Source organism: Bubalus bubalis, chromosome 14, assembly GCF_019923935.1.
Source record: "Bubalus bubalis isolate 160015118507 breed Murrah chromosome 14, NDDB_SH_1, whole genome shotgun sequence".
In the NCBI taxonomy this organism is placed as follows: Eukaryota; Metazoa; Chordata; class Mammalia; order Artiodactyla; family Bovidae; genus Bubalus; species Bubalus bubalis.
Genome location: NC_059170.1, coordinates 43937950 through 43953891, shown reverse-complemented (window position 1 = coordinate 43953891; position 15942 = coordinate 43937950). Strand labels below are relative to the sequence as shown.

The window sequence follows — 15942 nt, the reverse complement described above, 5'->3', positions numbered from 1 at the left end:
GTAAAATTATGAAGTAGTGCACAATTCATGATTCTCAGAGGCAATATAAAATTAAATTACAGTATTAAAGAGAACAGACTAAAATGAAAATAAGAAACCCAAAGAAATTAAGCTGAGGACAACATGCACCCTTTAAATATGTGCTTCTGTAGACACAGAAGCAAGTGAACTCAGTTTTACTGCTTTTATGATTAAATTCTTTGGATTAAGAAGTCATTTATAATCATCTACTTCTCTTTGGTACCCATTATAAGTCATTTCCTCCTTGTCAGCATAAAAACATCTTGTGTCATTAAAAAGATGGTACTAGAGTCTGCTTTCTGCTCTTGGAAATTCCTTAAAGTGTTTGCATTTCGGATTTTAACTGAACTAACACCTCCTGAGTTCTTAGCAGGTCAGATGCTGGAGACTAAAAGATGAGGAAGCCAAGGAAGACGTGGTCTTTGTCCAGCTTGGGGTAGGGGGTGGCCAGGTGCATCAGGACGTGCCCTGGCTCAGGGGGTCAGACCACATGGTCTGTGGAAGCCAGGCAGGGGTGCCTGCTGGTCACTCACCTTCCCTCACTCACAGCAGGCTGCCACTGTCCTCAGCAGGTTGAGTGTGTGCCAGCCTGGGGACCTGCCTAGGCTAACAGCTCTAGGACTTCCAAGGTTGGACAGCGAAAAACCTCGAGCCGTTGGCCTGGGTTTACGTGAGCTCCAGGCAGCCATGTGTTCAGTCTGGTCACTGGGAGGTCATTCTGCTATGAGGGGACCCCAGCTCGCCAAGTGGGAAGGCTGCCAGGGAGTGAGGATGCCTAGCCAGCCCGTGGCTGGTCCAACTGCACCAGGGCAGGTGCCAGACCTGCATGTGAACCACCCAGCTGAGCCCTGCCAGCCCTGAGGACGCACAAGGTCCCCTTCCATCACCACCTTCTCAAGCCTTTGCAGAGGGCTTGACTCTCACCCACAGGCCTCCCACAGTGAGAGGACAAGGCCAGGACTTGTACTAAGATTCTAAAATTCTGTTAAAATTAAAATAGCTTTGATCTAAAATTGAGAAGCAGGGACTTCCCTGGTGGTCCAATGGCTAAGACGCCACGTTCCAATGCAGGGGGCCCGGGTTCGATCCCTGGTCAGAGAACTAGATCCCACGTGCTGCAACTGAGAGCTTGCATGCCCCAACTAAAAAGACCCCTCGTGCCACAACGAAGACTTGGTGCAGCCAAACAGACAAACACCATTGAGAAGGAAATTAGGCTCGCCTGAGTGGGACACCCTTTCTGCCTCGTCACCTGCTATTGGCCAGATCAGAACCAGTCCTGAGGATGAGACGGGGTGGGGCTGAGCCTGGCTCTCTCATTCACCTCACGGGGATGTCTCGAGGGCCACCTGACGCTCTATGCTGAAATCTTGAATTTTATTCTTATAGAGTATTGTTCCTCTCGTCTACTGGATGAGGCAGGTCAGGACACACAAAGCTTTCGCACCATGTGAGGGCTTGATCTTGCTCTCCCAAGAAAGTTCTTATAAAAGCTTGTGGACATAAAGATGAATGACTCATCTTTCTTTCTTTTTTTTTTTATAGGAAGACAGATGCTCTCAATTTGATGACCTTTTCTGTGATGACAAGGGGCTGAATTTATGCATTTGCTCAACAACTATTTACCAAACAAAGTGTTGACTCTGTGGCAGGTGCGGAAGCCACACCCAGGGCTGGTATTCACCTGGGGAGTGCCAGCGTGGGCAGCACCCTAGGCAGCACCCCACTAGTGCCCTCGAGATCCCTGAGGTTGGCGATTTCAACTCTTGCTCTTGGAGGCATCAGTGAACCCCACAGACGAAACCCCTGCCCTTGGGCAGGGGGCATGATGTGAGTCAAGTGAATGAACTAGGTGGTAAATTCACACCGTAAATACAGTGCAGGTGAGCAAGGAGATGGCGGAGGTGTGTGTGCAGGTGTGGGAGCTTGGTGGGGGTGTGCTGAGAGGCTGAGCCAGTGGACATCTGGAGAACAGAGCTTTAGGCTGAGAGCACCGGGCACTCAGGCCTCCCAGGAGGACTCTGGCATTGATTCTCAGTGAGGGGGAGCCCTCTGGAGAGGGTGGGCCGGGTAAGCCCTGAAGTCTGACCCACATTTTAGCAGGCTGGCTCTGGCTGCTACAGTGAGTGTAGATTGGGCTGGACGTGGGGCAGGAGCCGGAAACAGAGTCGGGAGGCCATGGTCAGCTGTACAGTCTTAGTTGTCACGTCAGGGAGCGGGGAGGTAACTGGAGGCTTCTGAACTGGGACAAGCTCTCATTTCTACTTTAGAGGAGAAACTCTGGTTGCTGGTGAGTTTTCCAGGGAGACAGGCTCAGGGAGTGATGAGTGATGGGGCGTCCAGCCCAGAGCGGGGGTGATGGGTGGTGAGAAGCAGCTGGATGTGGGTTACGTTTTGTGGATTGATTCCTTTTATATGTTCTTCCTCCCATACACCCTTACAATGATCTGTCTGTGAGGAATTATTACCCTCATCGTACAGGTAAGGAAACAGATAGAGGTAAAGATGCTTGTTGAAAACCAAGGAAGGAGCCTCCCTGGTGGCTCAGGGGTAAGGAATCTTGCTGCCAATGCAGGAGACATGGGTTCGATCCCCAATCCAGGAAGATCTCATGCTGCAGAGCAACTAAGCTCGTGCACCACAACTATGGAGCCAGGACTCTAGAGCCTGGGAGCTGCAACTATTAAGTCCATGTACCACAACTGCTAAAGTCCACAGGCCCTGGAGCCCGTGCTCTGCAACAAGAGCACATCACAATGAGAGGCCCATGCGCGGCAACTAGAGAGTAGCCCCCGATCGCCACAACTAGAGCAAAGCAACGAAGACCCAGCACAGCCATAAATAAATAAAATAATATACATATATATTTTTAAAAAGCTAAGAAGGGATCCCCGGTGGTCCAGTGGCTAAGAATCTACCTTGCAATTAAGGGGACGCAGGTTCGATCCTTGGCCAGAGAACTAAGATCCCACATGCCATGGGGCCATGAAGCCCATGTGCCATGACTACCGAGCCTGCAAGCCACAACTACAAAGTCTCTGCACTGCAACTAAGACCCGACACGGCCAAATAAATAAATTGTAAAAATAAAAGCCAAGGAACTTTTTATGGAAACTGAAACCCCAGGTCTGTGTGAGGCCAGCCCTTGGGCATCACCTGCTAGTTTGAGGACCACATCAGAGTGATGCACCTGACAATTCATGCAGCCCTGGTAGGAAAACTGCTGCTAAGGATGGAAGACGGTGGAAGCTTCTTAGACAGAATCAAGCCTTGACCAGAAGAGTCCACTGTGACTGTCAGTGACATTGCCCAACATGAGAGCTAGAAACAGGTTTTAAACTGCTTTTATGCTAAAAAAAAAAAAAAAAAAAAAAAAAAAATCTGCTTTCCTATTGAGTTGTCCAGTGGAACTCTGGTTAAACAACTGGCTGAATGATAAACCCATTAAGGAAACCAGGGACCCCAGTGCGTGTACCTCACAATCACTCAGGGAACTTGGGGACCCCGAAGCACAGCTTGTCTGCCACCTATGTGTGTACTCTCTACAGCCCAAAGTGTGATAATTGGGGCACATGAATCTAGGAAAAGGAGTGTTTGAACAGGATGGACATTTATCTCAGAGAAAGCCAGTAAATTAAAAGGAGAGCACATCTCATTCTGACCTGAGTTTAAACCAACATTTAGCTCGGGAAATCAAGCCCGCATATTCACTGGAATATGACTGTGGATGCAGCTCCAATACTTCGGCCACCTGATGTAAAGAGCCGACTCACTGGAAAAAGACACTGATGCTAGAAAAGATTGAAGGCAGGAGAAGGGGATGACAGAGGATGAGACGGTTGGATAGCATCACCAACTCAACAGACAGGAATTTGAGCAAACTCTGGGAGACAGTGGAGGACAGAGGAACCTGGCGGGTCCATGGGGTTACAAACAGTCGGATACGACTTAGCGATCGAACAACGACAACTAAAGAAGTCTGAGATTCCACAAAAGGTAGTTTATGTGAGGTGTGTGTGTGTGCCTGCTAAGTCATTTCGGTCATTTCTGACTCTATGAGATGCTGCAGACTGGAGCACGCCAGGCTCCTCTGTTCATGGGATTCTCCAGGCAAGAATATTTCCGTGGGTTGCCATACCCTCCTCCAGGGGATCTTCCTGACTCCGGGATGAAACCTGCGTCTCTTATGTCTCCTGCACTGGAGGCAGGTTTGCTACCACTAGTGCCACCCGGGAAGCCCAGTTTAGGAGAGGTGTTTATGCACAAATGCATAGGCATCGGGAGGGAGAATTTACAGCACATAAACACAGAAATAATTTGTTTTCCTCACTGAGATCATTTAAATGCTATTTTCTTTTTTAAGTATTTACAAATCGTGAACCACTTTTTTAACGTCTTTATTGAATTTGTTACAACGTTGCTTCTATTTTTTGTTTTGTTTTTTTGGTTGCAAGCCATGTGCGATAACTCCTTGACCAGGGATCGAACCCACACTCCCTGCATTGGAAGGTGAAGTCTTAACCAGTAGACCCCCAGGGAAGCCCCTAAGTGCTGTTTTCTGATGAAGAAGACTTCTAATGTGCACACAGGTGGTTATGTGCAGAGAACATTCATCCTGTTCAGTTCAGTCGCTCCGCCGTGTCCGACTCTTTGCGACCCCATGAATCGCAGCACGCCAGGCCTCCCTGTCCATCACCAACTCCTGGAGCTTACTCAAACTCACGTCCATCGAGTCGGTGATGCCATCCAGCCATTTCATCCTCTGTCGTCCCTTTCTCCTTCTGCCCCCAATCCCTCCCAGCATCAGGGTCTTTTCCAATGAGTCAACTCTTCGCATGAGGTGGCCAAAGTACTGGAGTTTCAGTTTTAGCATCATTCCTTCCAAAGAACACCCAGGGCTGATCTCCTTCACAATGGACTGGTTGGATCTCCTTGCTATCCAAGGGACTCTCAAGAGTCTTCTCCAACACCACAGTTCAAAACCATCAATTCTTCAGTGCTCAGCTTTCTTCACAGTCCAACTCTCACATCCATACATGACCACAGGAAAAACCATAGCCTTGACTAGATGGACCTTTGTTGGCAAAGTAATGTCTCTGCTTTTGAATATGCTATCTAGGTTGGTCATAACTTTCCTTCCAAAGAGTAAGCATCTTTTAATTTCATGGCTGCAATCACCATCTGCAGTGATTTTGGAGCCCAGAAAAATAAAGTCTGACACTGTTTCCACTGTTTCCCCATCTATTTGCCATGACGTAATGGGACCAGATGCCATGATCTTAGTTTCATCCTGTCAGAGAGGATATCAATTCTGCTTTCCCAAATTAATGAGTAGACAGTATTTCAGGATATTAAAAAGAGGCTCTCCTTGATTTAAACAGGTCAAAAATCCTCTGAAAATATTCCTTAAACGTAAAACTAATTTCCATTTCTTCCTTGTATTAAAATTGAGTTCTTGAGAGTGTTCAAAGTATCTCAGTTCAGTTCATATCATCTTACAAATGTGAAGAAAACACACATCCTACTTACTTTTCACCCCCAAGCTAACCTCTCCTTGGGAGGACACAATGTGATGGCAATTTTCATTTTTGGGGTGAAAGTTCTGGTTCTCGGGGCATTGAGGGCAGAGCACAGGGGTAAGCCATAGAGGCCCCCCCTGCGAGGCTGCGCCTTCTTTAAATTCCACCGAGGACGGCAGTTTGGATGGAGACCCCAAAATCTATTCTGTCCATCTGTTTTATTATACTTAGAACAACTGTCAAAAGTTGCCCAGGGATCAAGTTGCAAACATACTAATTTGCCTTTGAAAAGTAGGCCCTGGGGGAGTTCTGGAACTCTGCTTATAAATTCAGAATCCCATCAGCGTGCCTGCTCGCCTTTGTGGAGGTATGAGCCTGCGCTTCCAGGCTCACATCTGCCTCCACGCCGGGATGCGCCCACAGACCCACATCCCACTTCATAGGCAAATGAAGGCAGGACCAAAGGGACTTGGCATCTTAAGGGCTGGCTTAAGATGACTAGCAGGCCCCATTTTTTTTTGTTTTGTTTTGTTTTTTTTTTTAGGAGGCAGTTCCTTCATGGATCACTGATGGATTAAGGACGAAAGCTTTGTGGTGGAGCGTTTAAATGGGTGGACACAGCGGAGGGACACATATTCAGTGCTCTTTAATGTCCCAGGACCGAATTAGGAAGGTTGGAGACTGGAATGAAGAAGCATTAGAAGAAATAAACTGAAGAGAACTAGTAACATCATAAACCACTGTATACTGTATCATTTCATTTTTTTATGATTCTGATGGAAGTAATGAGAAGATCATTTGGACACCTGTGATACCAGACATGGCTTTCTAAGTCATAATGAGCAACGTCCCAGGAGTCATCAGGTTAAAATAGTGTGCATTTTGGAAACATGCCGCTCTGTTGGAAACTGAGGCAGCTTGTACTTTTCAAGTTAAAGGCATGTGCACAATACAACATGAAGTCCACATGACTCCTGCATGGCTCCCATGCAGGACACATGATCGCATCTTGGGAGGGTATATGGGGGCCCTGGCACTGATCCTCAGAGCTCCCAGCACCCCCCACCCCAGCCCCAGGGGTCTCTGTCAAGTCCTAGGGTATAAAGTCAAATGCTTTCATCCACGTCTCCTGCACTGCAGGCTGATCCTTTACCATCTGAGCCAGCAGGGAAGACCCTTCAAAGCACAGAACCCAGAAACATATTAGAAGTACAACTTTCAAAGTACTCATTTTAGAGTTTGGTAAAATGCCTCTGAGTAAACTAGAGAGGACACCCTTTCAAGGCCAACATGATGGCATGTGGATTGTTCTCACCTGCAGATGACCAAGGAAGCATTCCACTTTGATTAAAAAAAAAAAATTTACTTGTGTGTGTTGCAGATTGCTGCTGCTGCTAAGTCACTTCAGTCGTGTCCGACTCTGTGCGACCCCATACACGGCAGCCCGCCAGGCTACGCCATCCCTGGGATTCTCCAGGCAAGAACACCGGAGTGGGGTGTTGCAGATTACTCGGGTACAAAACCCGCTGGGAGCCCACTGCAGACACTGAGGTGGATGGGCCCAAAGGGGATCACCATGTGGATTGGTCTGCTTTGTCCCTCTTCGGCCTTGCATGATCTCTTATTATCATAAGGCATGTATTACCCTTTTTGGAGATCTGAATAACAGAAAGTCTCACTTTCTAATATATTGACTCTAATTGCAGAGACTGCTAAATGCTCTGGGATGCTGTTTATGGTATTGTGTTCCTTTTAAAATGGGACCGATAATTAGTAAACTGAAATTTGATTAACGTTGGATTAAGAGGTTCTGATGTCTCGCTGCAATGTGTGTACTGGGAGAGATCAGCCTTAGGAAACTCGTGTCTTCCCCTCTCCAAGATGAGAGGATAAATTTAAAAGCCTGATTTTTTTTTTTAAAAGAGAGTTCAGTTGGTGTGCAATAGTTCATAATGTAGGATTCAGTTTTTTTCCTCACTCTTTTTTGTTTTCTCACTTTGAAGCTAGAGCCAATGAATTAATTATTTGAGAGAGGACAAAATAAACTAGAAATAAAAGTTCTCCTCCAAAAACGCTATGGGTGAGCCCCCTGGTTCTAACAGAGGGACCTGGTGTGTTAGATGGCTCAGGCCTCTCACCAAGCTCAACTGCAGAATTCCAAGACCATGAAGATCTCCTCTGAAAGGTATGCGTGTGTGTGTGTGTGCGTGCTAAGTCACTTCAGTTGTGTCCGACTCTTTGAGATCCTATGGACCATAGCCTGCCAGGCTCCTCTGTCCATGGGATTTCCCAGGCAAGAATTCTGGAGTGGGTTGCCATGTCCTCCTCCAGGGGATCTTCCTGAGCCAGGGATTGAACCCACATCTCTTACGTCTCCTGCATTGGCAGGCGTGTTCTTTACCAGTAGCACCACCTGGGAAGCTCTCTGAAAGGTATAAAGCCTGCGAAAATGACCACTAAACTTTAAATCAATACCACTTTGTGATCTTCAGAGTTAAGGTTAGGGATGCCTCTTTATAGTTTCGCTAGGATTATAAAAAGGTGTGTAATGGCCAGAAGTTTTTCCATGCTCCATGGCCAGGAGCCCATATTTCTTCCTTGCCTGCATCTTAAAATTCATACTCTTGTTTGCCTACTGCTGAAGAGTGTGGTAGAATCAGGAATAATGGCTCCCTGTGAAGCTGTGCCATTCCCAAAGTAACCACCTGAACTCGAAAGAAATGCGTCATTTATGGAATGACCTTTCGCTCTTTGAGTATTCCGACCTTCATAGATGTTAAATGCCTAGACATCCTAGCAGCGCTATGGAGAAAGGCGGGAAGGATCAGCCAATACCCTCTTGCCTGCTCTTGACAGGATGACCGTCTCCACTTTTTTTAGCATCTTTCTAACAGCAATCTGTATCGGGGAACAACAATGGAATTTGTGTCATCATGACCAAATGATTACAGTGCAAACCGAGATTCTTTCGGGGCCCAGCAGGCTGCTGGTCCCTATGGAAACACAACCTCAGACAGTGTCCTCCACTGGGCTGGAGGAGGCGGCGGAGGCTTTTGTGCCTGGGGAGATTTCTTCCACAACCTTCCAGCACCAGACCCCAGAGCTTCCTCCCAACTCTCTTCTAATTGAGATGCAAATTAATCTCTCCGGCTGATTACACTTCCCTTAAGGCTACCAACACGCGCAGCTGTAACCAGAGTTTGTGAACCCCCCAACAAGTGACTTAAGCTGACAGCCTTGACCATGCAGACTGGCCGGTGGCAGGAGCTGGGCGGCCAGGACTTCCCTATGGCGAGTTACTGGCGGTAGGAAATTTACATACAGTTATGAATGAAAATGACAACCCTATATGACCGTATCCCTAGGATTCAGAAACAGACTCTGAGGCCAGTGTCACTTGAGGTCTCAGACTGAAGGACCATACCACTCCTGTGGATCCTGGCTTTCACTGCTTCACCTCCCTACCTCCTTACTGGCTGCTCTTCTGTAACCTGAACACTGTTCGAATCCATCTCTCTAACTATTAACAGCTCTAAGAATACAGGATGACTAAACAGCCATCACTTACTTTTCATGGCTCTCGATACACTTCTATTAATTAAAAACCAGTGGATAAGAATCCGTCTGGCAGTGCAGGGGACATGGGTTCAACGATGCCTGATCGGGAAAGATCCCACAAGTCTCGGAGCAACTAAACCCATTGGACATGCTACTAAGCCCATGTTTTAGAGCCCTTGAGCTGCAGCTACCGAAGCCTGTATGCCCTAGAGCCTGTGCTCCTCAATAAGAGAAGCTACCACCACGAGAAGCCCAGGTGACGTGAGAAAGAATAGCCCCTACTTGCAGCAACTAGAGAAAGCCCATGTGCAGCAATGGAGACCCAGCAAAGCCAAAAATAAGTAAGTACATAAAAACATAAATAAATTAAAAAATTTTTAAAAATCAGATATAAAGTCACCATTCCAATTGTTGAGATTTCCACCTAAATGTCCTTCAATAACTTTTTGCGGTGGTGATGCAGGCATTATTATTTACAAAGCAATAGAAAAGCAATATGCACAAAACACTATGTTGGGGGATTCAGCTGCAAGGTAAACACTCAAAAATGGGGAAAGGACTTAAAGTGTGTCTTTCTGTACAGAGATATATATTCTATTTGTAGAGCTCTATTTCTTGGAAAATGAAGATTTTCAATTTTGAAAAAGAAATGCTGTTTTATAAAATATGAGTCATTTTTGTCTGGTTTTCCAAAACGTTTTCTTAAAAAAAACCTGAATGAATCTCTTCTCTCTGGCTCTCCCTTCACACATATGCATGTTTATAAAGTCCTAGGAGGAATGGACAGCGTCTAGTCAATTAGGAGACAGAAGAGGCTAGAGATGGCAGATCTGGCAGGTAGCATGGACAGCTGTGGAATGGGAGGCCCCTGGGTCACAGCAGACAGCCAACCATTGGTGGGGGGAATGGGCGTGACCTGGGAGGAATCCTGCGGGGGTCCACACACCCCCAGTGAGGAGGCACACCCCCTGTGAAGGTTGGGATGAGACAGGGTGGCCCAGCCATGGATCCAAGTGGGAAGTGAGGAGAAGGGGCGCTGCTAGTGCTATTTCACGAAGCAAGGTGTCAGCCGGGCTTCTGTGCACATTGTTAGAGTCACACTAGCTTTTTGTGGAGGGATGTGCTTCTGTCTAACCGTGATGGGTCATGAATCTGCAGCAAAAACAGCAAAGTGGTGTCTTCTTCTCCGTCCTTGAAGGTTCCCCTTGCCACCACCATGTGCCTCCCACAGGCTTGATTCCTGGTTGGTATGCAGGGATGGAGCCCCCTTCTTGGGTACCAAGCTTTCACAGGGGGTGAGAGGAGGTAGACCTCCTACACAGAAGGGAGGAGTGGTCCCCAGCCTTCATCTGAGCACCTCCGATGGTGAAAACTACTTCTGAGACCTGATTCCATGGACAGGAGCTTCCACAATTCACAACAGAGATCTGAAACACTGGTATTTACGGGGCCAGGCTCACACTGAGGATGGTGACTGCAGTCATGAAATTCAAAGACACTTGCTCCTTGGTAGAAAAGCTATGTCAAACCTAGACTGTGTATTAAAACGCAGAGATATCACTTTGCCAACAAAGATCTGTCTAGTCAAAGCTAGTTTTCCCAGCAGTCACATACTGATGTGAGAATTGGACCATAAGGAAGGTTGAGTTCTCAAGAATTGATGCTTTTGAACTGTGGTGCTGAAGAAGACTCTTTAGTCCCTTGGACTGCTATGAGATCAAACCAGTCAATCCTAAAGGAAATCAACCCTGGATATTCACTGGAGAGACTGATGCTGAAGCTAAAGCTCCAATACTTTGGCCACTTGATGTGAAGAACTGACTCATTGGAAAAGACCCTGATGCTGGGAAAGACTGAAGGCAGGAGGAGAAGGGGACAACAGAGGGTGAGGTGGTTGGATGGCATCATCAACTCAATGGACATGAGTTTAAGCAAACCCCGGGAGATGGTGAAGGACAAGGAGGCCTGGCGTGCTGCAGTCCATGGGGTGACAAAGAGTCAGACACGACTGAGCGACTGAACAACCAGGCTCGCAGTGTGATAAAGACCATGCTGACACTTACTGGGCTCTCACTTAGGACCAGGCTCTGTTTCACCTGTGTGGCCTTCTGACCATCTCATCTCCCCTAGGAGGGGTACAAATGGGGCTCTGGGTCTCAGTGTCAGGGAGACGTGGTCCAGGGGTCTGCAGTGAACAGGGGGATAGGCAGGCAGCTGGTTAAGAGGCTGATTGCTGCCAATAACAGAGAAGGCCCTGTGGGGTCAGAGGTTTTGATTCTTCAACAAAAATCAGAAATCTAGATTTTGTAAAGTGCACAATCTCCCAACTTCTCAACCTGCTTGACAAACTTAATTTTTACAAGTGACGTTGGAGGCCACTACTACAGTTCAAACGAAGTCCATCTGAGGGGCTGGATTCAGTTGCAGGTGGCTGGTTTTCAGGCTCTTGGGTTTTGCATGTTTGCTCCAACATTGATCTAAAACCCGCTTCCTGGATGCCTCTGTTCACTGCTCCCCATTCTGCAGCCCTTGTTCCTCTTTGACCCCCCAGGCTCCTGAGACCATTCCTCCTTGGTTTTGCTCCCTGAGCTGTATGGACCGGCTTCTTTGGACCTGCTCTGGGTTGGTTGGGCTCTTATGATGTGGTCCCAGAGTGACACCCCTATTTGCCATGTGAGCCAAGAGTGTAAGGGCACAGGGACCATGCCTGTTCTTCCTGATGCGGTCTCACCCTCATGTCCTGGATCTCAAATCTGTGCTCAGTCACAATACTCGGGTTGCAGACACCACCTGTGGCCACGCGGAGTCACCCTTGGCCTCTAGGAACCCAGCTAAGCCCATGGGTGTGGCTTTTTGGGCTCCCCTCTTGGTCTCATCTGGACGGCTTGAGTTTGGTAGACTCATCTGTTGAGGTGATCCTCATTTCTGATGTTGCCTTGGATCAAGTTACTTCACCCTCTCAGTTTCCCTTAAAAATGGTATTTACTTTGATAAACAGGTGTTCTAGACCTTTGTGAAAACTGCTGGATGGAAGCAGATTTGAGCAAAGCCTCAGCCCACATGGGACCAGGCACTAAGGCCCCGGTTGGTCGGTGGCCACAAACGACTGCATTTATATTTAGCCACAGTAAAGTTGCCCAGCTTCTGTAGGCCTGAACCCTCTCCCATTGGCCAGATGGTTATGACACTTTATCTTGTGTTTAACCAAAATTAACATGTATATTTACAAGCTTTCTCTAACTTTTGAAATGAGTAATCTTATCAAATATCATGCATGTGTTTGGGATACTTCATTCTATGTGGACTCACCCTTTTCGGGAGGCTTACACACACAAGGGACTATGCATTATGGCCCAATTCATCCTTTAATCCTATCTGAAAATGAGGAAAATAGTTTCCTGTTTTCAGTTCTGGGTGCATCCTCAATTTACATGACTTCTGAAAAAACAATTCTCCTGGTTCTGAGATCACTGTTGTAAATTTGTTCCACAACCCGACATATGTGGCCTTGGAGGATGGATCTTACTGGCAGGGGCCAATTCTTTTTTTTTCTTATTGTGTTCTCAGTGCTTTGAGTCTTCATTCATACACTAAGACACTTCTGCCAGCTCCTAGATGAAAAAGCTGGTGGACAGGTGGGATGGGGTTCACGGTGAAGACCTCCCATGAACACCGTGGAGAGCGACCCTCAGAATGGAGGCTCCGCAGACCCCACGCCATGTGGCTACAATGGGGGCTCCCTCTACCCCATCTCCCCTTTTTCTTTCTCAGAGAAAGTTTTCATTTTCTAATAAAATACCAAATCTCATTTCTTTTCCCCTCCACAGCCTCAAGCCATCCCTGGAAACATACCATTTCCTCACTTGATCTCTACCTTTTGAAATGTGCTTCCAAGGTATCAGAGCACAAGTCTGCTTGTGGTTTATTCTGTTATTCTTATACAAACTCTGGGACAAACCGTTACTTTCTATAACATCCAAGTCAGCCTTTCACTGATACTGAGCAAATGAATGCATCAAGATATAGCTCCCAGCGTCTGCTTCCTCTGTCTTCTGAAAGAGGGTGTGTTGGCCAGCAATTTGTCAAATGCGGACTTCCCTGGTAGTCCAGTGGTTAAGAATCCACCTGCCAATGCAGGGGACTCGGGTTTGATCCCTAGTCTGGGAAGATTCCGATTGCCATTGAGCAGCTAAGCCCATGTGCCCCAACTATTTTTAAGCCCACACATCCTAGAGCTCATGCTCTGCAGCAAGAGAAGCCACTGCCATGAGAAGCCAGCGCACCATAGCCAGACAAAGCCTGTGAAGCCACGAAGACCCAGTGTGGCCAAACATAAATAAATTTATCAAATGCTTGCTGCCCTTAGTAGAATGTACTCTGGAGTGGATGTCAAGCAGCTGAAGTCCCTATTGCAGCTCTACTTTGCTTTCAGGCAGCTCAGCAGGTGGACTAGAAAAACACTGTGCATGCCTCACCTCCTCGCCCCCACCCCCCACCGATGGACTGTGACCCCTCACCCCAAGCGTGCTCCATCTTGGGCACTCTGACCCCAGCCAGGAGTGTCTCCTCTCCTAGCGGTGCTGCCATTATCTGACACGTGTTTCTCTTCCCTGAAGCGGTTAAGCTCTAGGTTCCTGTTTCTCCCAGTTCTCCAGGTGAAGGCTGGGGCCTTGGTGCTGAGGCTGAACCCCTCAGGGATATGGATTCTGCTTGCCTGCCTGCCAAGGTGACCCTTCACTCCCCTCCTCCTTGCTCTCCTGGGAAACTGCTCTCTCCTTTTCCTCCACCCATCTTTCTCAGTCCCCCATTCTTCCCAAATCTTCTCTTCAAGGGGATGCTCCAAGCGGTCTGGCCTTGATCCTCTTCCCATCACCCTCCACACCCCTCACATCTAGCAGGCCACCTGCCTGAGGGAGGCGCCCCGTCTTCCCCTGCCGCAGACCAGACCCTCAGGTCTTTTCAGAGCCCCTCCTGTTACCCCTGCAACGCCTTTATCACCTCTGTCCTTCCAGACGTGTGTGTGCATGCGTGTGTGCACGTTAATGTGTGTGTGTGTGTCCGTCTGTCCTGCACTCTGCTGGACGGAAGCATCTGTGGGCTTTCAAACGTGATACATTCTCTTGGAGTGTGGTCCAAAGCAGATGCTGTGCTCTCGCTTGGAATATTTATTCGTATTCCTGTTCTCAGCAGCTAGGACAGTGCCTGGCGCATGGCAGAACCCAGACCATGTTGACAAATGTGTCACTGGCCCCGCACCACCTGGCACCGTCTGCCTCCTCTTCCTGCGCTACTCTCAAGTGTGTGAAGACAAATGGAGGGGCGTAAAGGTCTTCTGAGGGAGAGAACAGAGGTCCCGGGGGCGAGGGAAGGAAACAGAATGGTTACAGCTTTAGGAAGAGGGGCCATTTCTGAAAGTGCGTAAATTGAGAACACGACTGAGCAACAATAGGAAGAAGTTAGCAGTCTAAAAAGAGATGCTCTGAAATCATCAAGTCTCCCTGCTGATGGAAAATGATGCTAAACTTCACTGGTGAAGGAGGGCCAACATGATAGGTGTCCCCATCAACACTGACAGAGCCATGGGGGAGAGCGGGGGATGCCATTGAGACCATGTTCCCAGAGGGGGACGTGTACTTTAAGAGGCCACCGTCTGTGTGGTTCAGGGAGACCCCCTCCTAGCAGGCCCACTGCCTGCTGTGTGCAGCCTCTCCTAACATGAGTTCTCTGAGCAGGAGCAGAGACGCCCTGGCCTGACGCTTCCAGAAACCTGAGTTAACTGCAGTCTGGTTTGGGAATCTCGAGCTGGCCCAGAACCTGTAAATAAGACACGTGGCAGGTCCTCTCCACAGCCCTCCAGGTGCAGGTCTGGGCCCCCTGACGGCCCACGGGGGACGGGAAAAGCAGAAGACTGGTGAGCCGGCCCACATCTCTCAGCAGGACAGTGGCTGCAGGACAAAGGCCCACGGAGGAAGTGACCAGAAACCTGGGAGGCTGGGGGGCCAGGATGAGACATCACTGAAGGTGCTTTGCCAAACACATCCCTGCCGAATTCACATTCTTTGGGGGAATCCTGTAAGACAGTGCTATTTTTCAGTCTCCTACGAGCCTTCAACACAGTTGTGACTGTTTGATTGCTTAGCATATAACAGGGTACCCCAGACAGGAACTCCTCTAATGTTGAGTCTAAGCTGGGTTTATTGCTCAGAAAAGATCTCCAAAAGGCACATTCATTCCAACAATGCTCCCAGTCCTCAGTTTAGTAACAACTGTTATATCTTTTAGAATACTGTGCTGTGCTTAGTCACTCAGTTGTGTCAGACTCTTTATGACCTGAGGGACCACAGCCCTCCAGGCTCCTCTCTTTTTCCAGGTAAGAACACTGGAGTGGGTTGACATGCCCTCCTCCAGGGAATCTTCCCAACCCAGGGATCAAACCCAGGTTTTCTGCATTGCAGATGGATTCTTTACTGCCTGAGCCACCAGGAAAACCCAAGAGTACTGGACTGGGTAGCCTATCCCTTCTCCAGGGAATCTTCCTGATCCAAGAATCAAATCGGGGTCTCCTGCATTGCAGGTGGATTCTTTACTAGCTAAGCTACCAAGGAATCCCTTTTTCTCGGATATTACTGAACAAAATTGATACAGAACTGCCCATATTTCTACTTCTGGTTAAATATCACCCAGAACTGAATCCCAGTGGACATATTTGAGTTGAGCACTGGTCACTAGCTGGGGTGGGGGCTGACTCCCTGGGGAAGACAGGCTCCCCATCTGAACCAGAACTCACTCTGAGAGAAACAAGCCTATGGTGTCCTAACAAACACAAACCACCAAGGAACCCTAT

General features: G+C 48.0%; 1 protein-coding gene across 21 annotated transcripts in view; it reads right to left on the bottom strand.

Moving 5' to 3' along the window:
* Nucleotides 1–15942, bottom strand: part of RALGAPA2 (Ral GTPase activating protein catalytic subunit alpha 2) — a 279853-nt gene that overhangs the window by 58753 nt on the left and 205158 nt on the right. The gene's annotated exons all lie outside the window — the stretch shown is intronic.